Genomic DNA, 10,782 nt, shown 5'->3' with positions numbered 1-10,782 from the left:
AGAAAGACTACATAGTATCAGATCAGTGTACAACTATTCTCTGTGTTTGTTACACTAACAAAGATCAATTTAGAAACAAAAAGAATTGAAAGTCACATTTATTTATTAGGACCTATGCCATGCCATTACACATATGTAGAGGTCAGAGGAATCAGTTCTCTCCTGCCATGTGAGTCCTGGGGGTTCAATCTCTGGTCATCAGGCTTGACAACAAATACCTTTATTGCCTGCCATCTTGCCAGGCAAGATCGTATATTTTCTGTATTCATTATCAATGCATTTATATTTACGCTGCTTTAAGTGCGGGTCTCATCTGTGCTGCCTCAGAATCACGGTATTATCTCACTGATAGCTCTTAAATCAGTCTTAGCCCAGTGATCTTTTTAATTCTAGGGTTTGAGTTTTCTCCATAAACTCATCTTGGTGACTTGAATTCCCAGAAATGCCTTAGTTTCTTTTCCTGTTGCAGTGATGAGATACTCTGACACAAGGAACTTAAGGAGAAGCAGTTTAGGTTGCCTCACAATTCCAGGTTACAGTAAGTCATAGCAGGGAAGACACAGAGGCGGGAGCTTGAGGGAACTGGTCACATGACATCCACAATCAGAAACAGAGAATGCGTGCTGTACCCGGCTCGCCTTCTTCACTTATGGGTCCAGATTCCATCTACACTTAAGTTAGACCTTCTCACACTGATAACATAATCGAGACAAATCCCTCCCAGAATTCTCAGTTGCTAACTGTATTGTAGACAATTCCTCACAAGTATGCCCAGAGGCCTGCCTCCTAAACCTTAAGTTGACAATCAACACTCACCATCACAAGAACACACAACGCAGCACACGGGAAAAATCTTAAGTTTTCAGGCCTTTATTTAATGACACAAAATAAAGTCAGGAGAAAGCAATTGGCTAAGAGACCAGAAGACCAAATATTACATTAAGTTATTTCCGTTTCTATTCTGCCTCAGGGCTATCTTACCAATGGGAATGAATGGGACCACTCATGTTTGGCAGTATGAAAGTCCCTTCCTTTAGAAACTCAGCTTTTGGTATTTTGGTAGAAAAACCCTTTCTCTCATGTTTTTACCAACTCCTCCTTCTTACCAACTTTGAAGAAATGGAAGACATTGATAGCTTTTTTTGAAGGAAAATCTTTGCACTCTTAAAATTTTATTTATTAGTCAACTTGCAATTTCCTGTAACTTAGTTAAACGCACTTTGATACTTTCTCTGAGAGAGAAACAGGATGTTGAACAGTGACCCTGAGTCTGTCTTCCTCTCTGAGGAGATGATGGGTGCTTTTCATTATTTTAAAAACATTCATTCATTCATTCATTCATTCATTCATTCATTCATGACCTTGTACACATTAGGCAAGAACTCTACCACTGAGATCTATTGTGACCCTCAGGTCCCTGGGATGACTGCTGGTATCCAGAGCTAGCCTTGCAATGGAGCATTCTCCCCACCAAAGGCCACCACCACCGATGAGCTTGGACAGCTGCCTTGAGGCATGCTCACTGTAGGGGGGGGGGCACCTCATAATGCTCTGACCATCGCACGGCACTTTGTGGGGCTCTAGCCATTTCCTTGTCTTGCTTTCTTCTTTTCAACCAAGCAATTTTGGCCCTCTCCAGGACTGAGTTTGTGTGTGTGTGTGTGTGTGTGTGTATGTATGATGTGTGCATGTATGATGTACGTATTATGTGTATGACGCATGTATATCATGTATGTGTGTGATGTGTGTATGTATGATACATGTATGTATGATGTGTATGTATGATGTGTGTATGTATGATGTGCACATTCCTCTTTAATGGCTCTGTCTCTTGTGCGTGATTCCTTATTGTGCATGGAGCACCCACAGCTGTCTAAGAACAGAGTCAAGTGTCTTTGGCTTTACCCGGCCCACTGGGTCTGATGGCCTGGGATGATAGCTAGGGGGACACACTGTGGATACTGGTCTCTGGTGTATGCATCTGGTGTCCCTGTTGTCACCAGGACTTTAGGAATTCTGCCTGTTCTTATAGGCCTTATAGCGCCATTACTAATGTTGATTCTTTCTAGTTCCTTTACACAAAGTTTTAATTAATTTACATACATATACACATCATACATACACACATCACACACATACATGATATACATGCATCATACACTTCAGACATACATCGTACATGCACACATCATACACATCATTTATTTAGTGTGTGTGTGTGTGTGTATGTGTGTGTGTGTACATGCATGTGCTATGCATACATGTGGAAGCCAGAGGTAAACACATTGAATGAGTGTTTCCTCTATCTCTTTGTACATTTTTATTTTGAAACAGGGTCTTACAATGTTGCCTGAGTTAGCCTGGAACTTACTGTAGACCAGGCTGGTGGAGAACTCACAAAGTTTCGCCTGCCTATGCCACCTGAGTTCTGGGATTCAAGGTATATGCTGCCACACCCAGCATTCCACCTTATTTTATGACACAAGGTCTCTCACTGAACCTGCAGCTCACTGATTAGCCGAGCAGGTGAGCCATCTCCTGTCTCTGTCTCCCCAGCTCTGGGATTCCTGGCACATGTCCCCAGACCCAGCTTCTGTATGGGTTCTGGCCATCGATCTCAGGTCCCTGTGCTTCTGCTGAAAGCATCTTACCAGCTGAGCTATTCCCAGGCTCACATTGGGACTTTCAATTATCTGTAATCAGATAGCCAATCCAATCCAAAATCCCTACAGTATCTGAAGGAGACCTTCTCCTCTGCCGGACTCCACACACATCTGTATTTCTGCATGTTTTTTCCTATCCGCTCATGCATCTGTCTTTCATGCAATGTGATCTTCAGTTCTACATTTGGCTTCGTGTAGCCATGTGTACTATCTAGAAGAATGTGATCCCCCTCATTTTTATTTCTTGTTATATTTTTCAAAATGTCTTCATGTTGTTTTAAAAATTCTAAGGTACTCTGGATGGCTGGGTGTATATAGGTCTACACCACCGTGTGAGTGAACTCTATGGTCTTTGTCTGTGGACTGGACTGCCTTGTGCCTTTGTAGAAGAGTGGAATGGGCTGGTGTGTGTGTGTGTGTGTGTGTGTGTGTGTGTGTGTATGAGAAAGAGAGAGAGAGAGAGGGAGGAGAGAGAGAGAAAGAGAGAGAGAGAGAGAGAGAGAGAGAGAGAGAGAGAGAGAGAGAGAACCATTTTTTCACTTCTGTCTACCTCCCTTCTCCTCTTGTCTTGACAGGGTCTGTATCCAAGCTATCCTCAAATTCACGATGTAACAGGAGTGACTTAGAACTTCTGATCCTCCTGCCTCTTTCTCTCTGCTGCATTACAGGCGCCACACTCAGTTCTATGTGGCGCTGCAGATGGAAGCCAGGGCTCTGTGCATCCTAAGCAAGGACGCTACTAACTGAGCTACTTTTGAGAAAGGGTTTTGGAGGCAAGGCATGGGTGTTTATCATAGCCCTGGAAGCTGCGGGAGTGGGGAACTCACTGAGTGCACTCTAGCACACTGTTTGCCCTGCTCAGTTGTGCGCTATGGTGCCCAGACGAGATTCCAAGTGGTTACTGGGTGCCGTCCCAGGCTGCCCCTCTTGTTTGCTATGGACCTGGGGAGGGATGGACTGTTTGCCTCCTCACTGCAGGAGAGGGTGGTCATGGGGTAATCTCCTTGGCCATCAGATGAATAGGTGAGCAAGGTGGCCAGGGGCTTCTCCCAGGTTCTGCCCCTTTTCCATACTTCCGAGAACCTTCAAGACCTGAGAAAAACTGAGTTCTGGAGGATGGGTATAGATTCAGTTTGACTCCATTGATGTCACATGGTTCTAGAGAGACTGAAGAACTTTCCCTATGTTTCAGTTCACTCTGTGTCCTGAGCATTTGAGGCCTGGTTCTCAGGAAGGTGGTGCATACACTTGGGCTTTCTCTGAGTTCCTGCATCTAGCTTTCCTTCACCTTGAAGTACTGGGCAGATCTCAGACAGGAAGCAATGTCAGGTGTGGCTTCTCATCATGGGGACACCATACTGCCCCTTCTCACTCTGCCTCATTTCAAGCTGCTTTCAGAGGCCACCATCCCCAGCTTCCTGGAAAGTTTACTTGGCATTTTCTAGAATATAGTCCCCTCTTGTGCCTCTCCTCCTCAACTCACCTAGTGGCACTTCCCTTATATGTCCCCATAGATATGCATACGTATGGAGATAGGAGTCAGAGACGAGGAGGGAGCCACGCAGAACTTTGCAGGCCTATTGCTGATTTTAGGCCTATGGCTGATTTTAGGTCTTCAGTGTGTAAGCAGGGCTGCCCCTGACATCTCCTCCCTTCTCTAAGTATAGAAAGGCTGTGGCAAGTCTAATCTTGTGAAGGTGGGGATAGAGGCCTGACCTCCAGTAATTGAAGGGGACCTTGTAATGGCTCCAGTCCCCCTGTTGTTGTCCAGTGAGACATGAGGGCCATACACATCCCGATGTCTTTTTCCTGGAGAGGGGATACTTTTGACATCAACCCCTATGCAGTCAGGCTTGTCCCCCAGGGAACCCAGATAGATACTTTTAACTTTTATTTATATTCCCTTGCAGTTCTTAGCCTCGCAGCCTAAGCAAGAATTCAGATTGCCAGTCAGAGGGGGTTCTGGGTGGCCCCTCTCTGCTAGGTCTAGGGGCAGAAGTCCCCTCTTTTAAGTTGGGTGGAAATGGGTTTTGGGAAAACCCTGGATAGAGTAACAACATCATCTTGAGTCTCGTGGTCCTCCATAGCTAACTTATGATAATGTATCTGAATAGGTTTTGCTACCAAATTATTTATCTGTTGTTTCACAAAGTTAGTCAGCCTATTTAAGGCCCAGGGACCAAAAGAAGTAAACATTCTTGCTTTCTACCCTCTCTTGTCCCCTCCCCCACTTATCATTTCTGGATGCACAACTTTCTACTGACTCATGGTACCTCACTTCATCATATTAAAGATTTTTTTTTCAGTTGTTGAATATGATGGCTAAACTGATTGTCAACTTGACACATTTGGGAAAAGGAAACCTTAATTAAAGAATTGCCTCCCCCAGATTGTCCTGTAGGCATCTCCTTGGGCAATTTCTTAAATGCTATTTGAGTGGGAGGGCCCAGCACACTGTGGACAGCACCATCCCTAGGAGAGTGGTCTTGGGCTACATCAAATATGTAGCTGACTGTGAGTCTGGGAGCAAGCCAGTAAGCAGCCTCCTTCCACCGTTTCTGTTGCAATTTCCTACCTTGAGTTTCTTCCTTGGCTTCTGTAAATGATGGATTATAACCTATTAGCTGAAGTAAAACCCTTCCCTGCCCAAGTTTCTTTGGTCAGGATATTTACTGAAGCAACAGAAACATAACTAACATTGGGGTGGGGTGGGCACAAAACCAGTAAAACCGATGAGCCACAGATTTCTAGGAGTTGATGCTTTGATTTGTCATATTTGGCAATGTCTTCGGGTTTAGAATGGTGGTATAAAGTTATTTTATGAGTGATAAAATCCTGGCAAAGGAGTCCGTCTTCGGATGAGCCAAGTGGACCATCAAAAATGTCACATGGATGATGTGGAAACCTAGGGTCCCCCTGCATTCAGCTTCTTGGTCCCAGTGGCTATGACTGCTCCTTGGCTGTCCTGGAGAACATCAGGAGGTCCGTAGCTCGGCTTCTTTGGTGCCATCATCAACACAGCCTTGTGTGGAAGACATGGCTTCAGGGCTACAGAATTTCCCCATGAGCTATTCTCACTGGGAAGAACCAAGGCTGGAGGGTACAAGTTGAGGTGTGGACACTTTTTCCCTCTGACTCCAGGGAACTGTGCTACTTTCCTGTAGGTGAGCTGCAGCTTGTCAGTGATGCCATCTGCCTGTTGTGTGTTTGACTTTGCTGTGTCCTTCTGGATTGGGGAAGAGAAAACTTAGGTGTGATTTCTATTTTATTTTGTTTTTCAAGATTGAATTTACTTTTAGTTAATGTCTGTGTATATGTGCGTGTATGTGTGTGGGGGCATGTATGTGCACAGAGGCCAGAGGCATTGGATTCCCTGAAGCTGGAGTTACAGGTGATTGTGAGCCACCTTGACATGCGTACCGGAAACCAAACTCAGATCCTCCGCAAGATGACTGTGCTCACTTATCTGCTGAGTCATCTCTTCAGCCAGTGGAAACTGGGTTCCCATTCTGGTTCTGTCGTTGACTTGCTAAAGGTTTGCAAAGCTCAGGCAAGGATGTCTGGAGCCAGTGGTGACCTACTTGTGTCCTTGTCCTCGAAAGGTGTATGTTTACAGTGGAACCAGGAGAGAGGCGGGACTTCAGATCACGCCCAGACTGCTCTACGACATCTCCAGCATGCTACTGAACACTTGGTCTCATCCAGTGATGGTTCTGTCTTAGGAGGATATAGATACTTTAGACCTGGAGCCTGATGGGGGGAAGCAGGTCACTCTGGGATGCCTTGAGGTTTTATAACTAGACTCTTTCCTTCTTGACTATGGATACATGACCACTAGTCTCAGGCCCTGGTCATCATGCCTTCCCTACAGTGATAGACTGTACCCCCTCAAACTATGAGCCAGAATAAGTTCTTCTCCCTTAAGTTGTGTCTTCTCAAGTATTTGGTTGCAACAATGAGTCTAATAATATGGGGAAATAAACTATTAATACAGTCACCTTCAGTAATTTATGCCTACACATGGATCTACTATTTTCCTATGAGATTTTTTTTTTTTGAGATTCTGTCTTTTGGGATCTTATGATGTAATCCATCAGATTGTAATTGTTATAAATATATGTGGTGTTTGGAGCCAGAATTAGATCCCAGAACTTTATAACTTATAGTTCACTCCCCCTCTTCCTTCCACATATGTAATGGTTAGTTTTAATTGCCAACTTGACGTGATCTAGAATCACCTGGGAAGAGACTCTCCATGGGGAGTGTCTAAGTCAGGTCAGTCTGTGGATATATCTGTGGAGGTTGTCTTGATTACGTTAATTGATAAGGAAAGACCCTGCCCATTGTGGGTGGCATCATTCCCTGGGTTTGGATCCCCCATTGCAGAAGAGTGGGAAGCGTGAGCTGAGTCCTAAGTATACATGCATCCTTTTCTCTCTGCCTTGACTATGGATACAATGTGACGTGCTGCTTTAAGTTCCTGCTGTTTTTGCTTCTCTGTTGTGATGTGCTGTAATGTGTCTCTATACGGAAGCAAAACGGAAGCTGCACTGGCAGGATTGCTATGGGAAGGGCAAGGTGGCAGAAGAGAGTGGGAGAGCCAAAGTTACCCTGGATAGTGGAGGTCTCCAATGTGATCTAGCCGCCACATGACATAGAAAAATGAACACGGAGGAAAAGACTGTGTGTTTAGTCAGGAGTTTTATTGTCTCATAAGGACCAGCATTGCAGGCTACAGGACACTGTCAGCACCCTGGACAGAACTTGCCCAGGCTGTCTCAGCTTCCTTCCAGGCTGCTCTGCACCCACCCTGCACTGAACTTCAGGCTCCATGCATTTTATATCCCACCACCCCGGGGCCCCATCTTCTGCTCTGCCAGAACAGGCTGTTCTTTCTTCTCCTTTTGATGAGGCATTCACGAACCCCTTCTATAGTGGCTTCTTCTCACCCCTGGCTTTTTATGTTGATGCATCCATTGCTTTCTGAGTTTTAGGTCCCTAGTGTGACCACTCATGTCATTCACAGCTATGACACTCACCTTGGAGCCCTGCTTGCTAGAACTTGTTGACTGGCACATGTGTAACCAAAGGGATCAAGTTGAGACGCCTCCCACATTTTCACAAAACATTTCTCGTTTCTTGCTTGAAATCCCTGACCCTTAGCATTGTCATTGGGCTTTTGGTGTTTTTAGGTTTTTTTTTCCTGGCTTATTTTGTGATGGTTGTCTCATGACTTGCCTAAATTTTTATTTTGATGCTATAGTTTGCACTGGGATTTCTTTCCTTTTATGATATCTTACTCTCTTATCAACCTTCCACTCAAAGATCATTAAAAAACAATTCTTCCTGAGCTTCTTTGATATTTAAAAAAAATCACAACAGCTTCTCTTTGTGATTAACCAAGAATTGATAATTTGCATTTGAAGCATGGGCTAGAGTCTGTTTTCCTCTAAATGGCTATCCATCACTCAGTGTATGTGTGTGTGTGTGTGTGTGTGTGTGCACTTAGCTTATTGTTGAATGTATTTCACTTTCTGTTGCCCTTTCTCCTACTTAAATACAATCTGAAGAGGGCAGAAATCATCCAACTGTTCCCATTATATTTTTATTGTTTCACTTGGAACATTTGCATAAAGTCCAGTTCTAAAGTTCTACACGGGCAAGACTAAGATCCAGCTGTGAGAGGTGTCTGCTCTACTATTGAGGATGCTAGCCTGGATAGAGGAGATGGTGTCGTCATAAACCTGAAGGTTACTGTTTTGGCCTGGCTGTCTCTGGTAGCTTTCAGAGGACTGCTGAGCTTGCCAAATGTTCCATTTTCGTATTACTGGAGCACTGAGGTCAGGATTTAGCTTCTCAAAATTGGGTTGTACCGAGTGGAATGCTAAGAAGCAATCTCTATTATTAAAAAAAAAACAGAAAAATTGGTACCTGGGTTCCAAAAGGGGATTAAATGGAATTACACAGAATTAAAATATTGCTAAATGAACAAATTGAGACAGTACTGCTCACAAAAAAAAAAAAAAAAAAAAAGAAAAAAGAAAGCCAGGAAGGAAATTGAGAAGATCTACGTTTAAAATTAGACCTTGGAGTTAAAGTAACTAATTTCAGACATCTAAATATTGCTGTTTTTAATGGTGTGTCATTTCTCTTTCAAACAGAAATAGATACCATCTCAAGTTGAAGTGAGGATTTATGCACACATGCAATCACGTGAGAATTAGAAACAGATTCTGTGGCCATTCTAAGACAGCATTTTTTTTTTCTGAAAAGCATATTGATTGGAAGACCTCAGGGGATTCTGAAAGCTCACAGGGGTATCCTTAGGGATCACCTGGACTGTGTGAGCTCAAAAAGGAGTTCTGGCTTGTCTTGTGTCTGAAGATTTTAAGGATAAAATGTTGGGTGTATGACTGTGCTCTGGGAATCCGATGGGCCTCTCTGATAGAATGTTCGGTCTGCAATCTGTCACACTGGAGGAATGGCTCAGTGGGTACGAGCACATACAGCTCTTGTAGAGGACACAGTTTAGTTCCCAGAACTCATGTTGGGCAGCTCACAGCCACCCATAACTAGAGCTCTTAGGGATCTGATTGCTTCCTTTTGGCTTTGCACGCCCCCACCACACATGTACACATAACTAAAAATAAAACACACATGAAAATATTTAACAGGTAAAACACATACTGAGACTTACATACTTACGTAAAAAGACAGCAGAGAGCTGAGGAAATGACTCAGCAGATAACATGTTTGCTGTGCAAACATGAGTTCAAATCCTCAACACTCCTTAAACAAAAGTCTGCCTTGGTTACACATGCCTCTACCCCTTTGCCGTGTGTGTGTGTGTGTGTGTGTGTGTGTGTGTGTGTTGGGGTATACTGTGGAGACAGGAGGATTGCTAGGTCTTGCTGGCTGCCAGATTCAGTTCTGGATTCAGTGAGAGACTCTGAAGCAAAGGGATAAGGTGGAGCCTGATGGAGATGCACTCAAGCAGGCATTTCACATTCATATACATGTGGGCGCGCGCGCGCGCACACACACACACACACACACACATTAACTCCTTACAAAAGACAACACTCCTCCGTGTTCTGAAAGCAAAGAAGGAGTTTGCTTTGAGCAGATTTGGATGGCGTGTATTTCATTGTTTGGGCAGAGGCTCGGTTAGATGGCTATCATACAATAAATAGGAACCACATTGTCATCCCAAACATCTGCTCCAGGTTCGGTTTTCCAGGTCAGGATGACTCATACTGTGCAGGCTTCCTGGCGCCTGAACTGTCAAAAAACTATTTTTCTTCCCCGTCTCCACAATGCATTGAATGGTAAACGTGAGGCTCGCCTGCATGGTCCCTGCCCTAATTTGAAAAGGACGTCTCCTGAAGCAGTCACACTGAGGCCATGGTTATTTTTCAACTAGATGGTAGACATTAATTGTGAGGGGTATTCTGTTTGGGGAACTGGCTGTCTGTCTCTAAGGAGCCATTTTCCTCTTGTTCATTCAGCCCATCTCTTGTGCCCGCTTGTTTATTTTTCTTTGTTCTGGCAGTATTTTCTCCCTCTTTATGTGGGAGTTTAGAAGTGTTCTTGGCTCCTTTAGACGTTTCCCACTTGAAGCCGCCTTCAGCCCCTTTCCCAGTCATTTCTCACTTACGGAGAGTCACAGCGTTGAGCTGTGGATGCTTTCAAGGCCATCGGAGTTGCCACCGTAGCCTGACACACATGATTTGGACCTCCGCAGTCTCCTTTTCTGGACTTTTCTTTATCCCTGCCCTGCTGGAGCCTATGAGTGTCCCTCATACGAGGGCACTCTCATCCCTTGATCAGGATGGTGCCTGGCATATCAAACTTCTCAACCAATACAGTTCTACACACCGGCCCTGCACGTAGGCTCACCCTTGTACCACAGAGTTCCTTTACTCTTCACACCTCTGGGTTTTTGTAATTCAGCAGTTCCTCAGCTCTGAAGCCCACCAGAAATTAAAATTATTGTTGGAAATATACTGAACCTAGAGAATATGCTAGAACATGCTAGCTTAGCAGCAGAGGACTTTAGTGTTGGCAGTTTCTGCTGGTGATCATGGTGCAGACTTCGAGGGGAGGGCTGCTGCTGCTG

The 10,782-nt window shown here is 44.4% G+C and overlaps 1 protein-coding gene across 1 annotated transcript in view; it reads left to right on the top strand.

Moving 5' to 3' along the window:
• Shc3 (SHC adaptor protein 3) overlaps nucleotides 1-10,782 on the top strand; it is a 120,164-nt gene that overhangs the window by 62,709 nt on the left and 46,673 nt on the right. The gene's annotated exons all lie outside the window — the stretch shown is intronic.

This window comes from Grammomys surdaster, unplaced genomic scaffold (genome assembly GCF_004785775.1).
Source record: "Grammomys surdaster isolate TR1022 unplaced genomic scaffold, NIH_TR_1.0 211, whole genome shotgun sequence".
Taxonomy (NCBI): domain Eukaryota; kingdom Metazoa; phylum Chordata; class Mammalia; order Rodentia; family Muridae; genus Grammomys; species Grammomys surdaster.
Note: the sequence above shows the minus strand (reverse complement) of the source record. Positions and strands in the feature narration are given on the sequence as shown.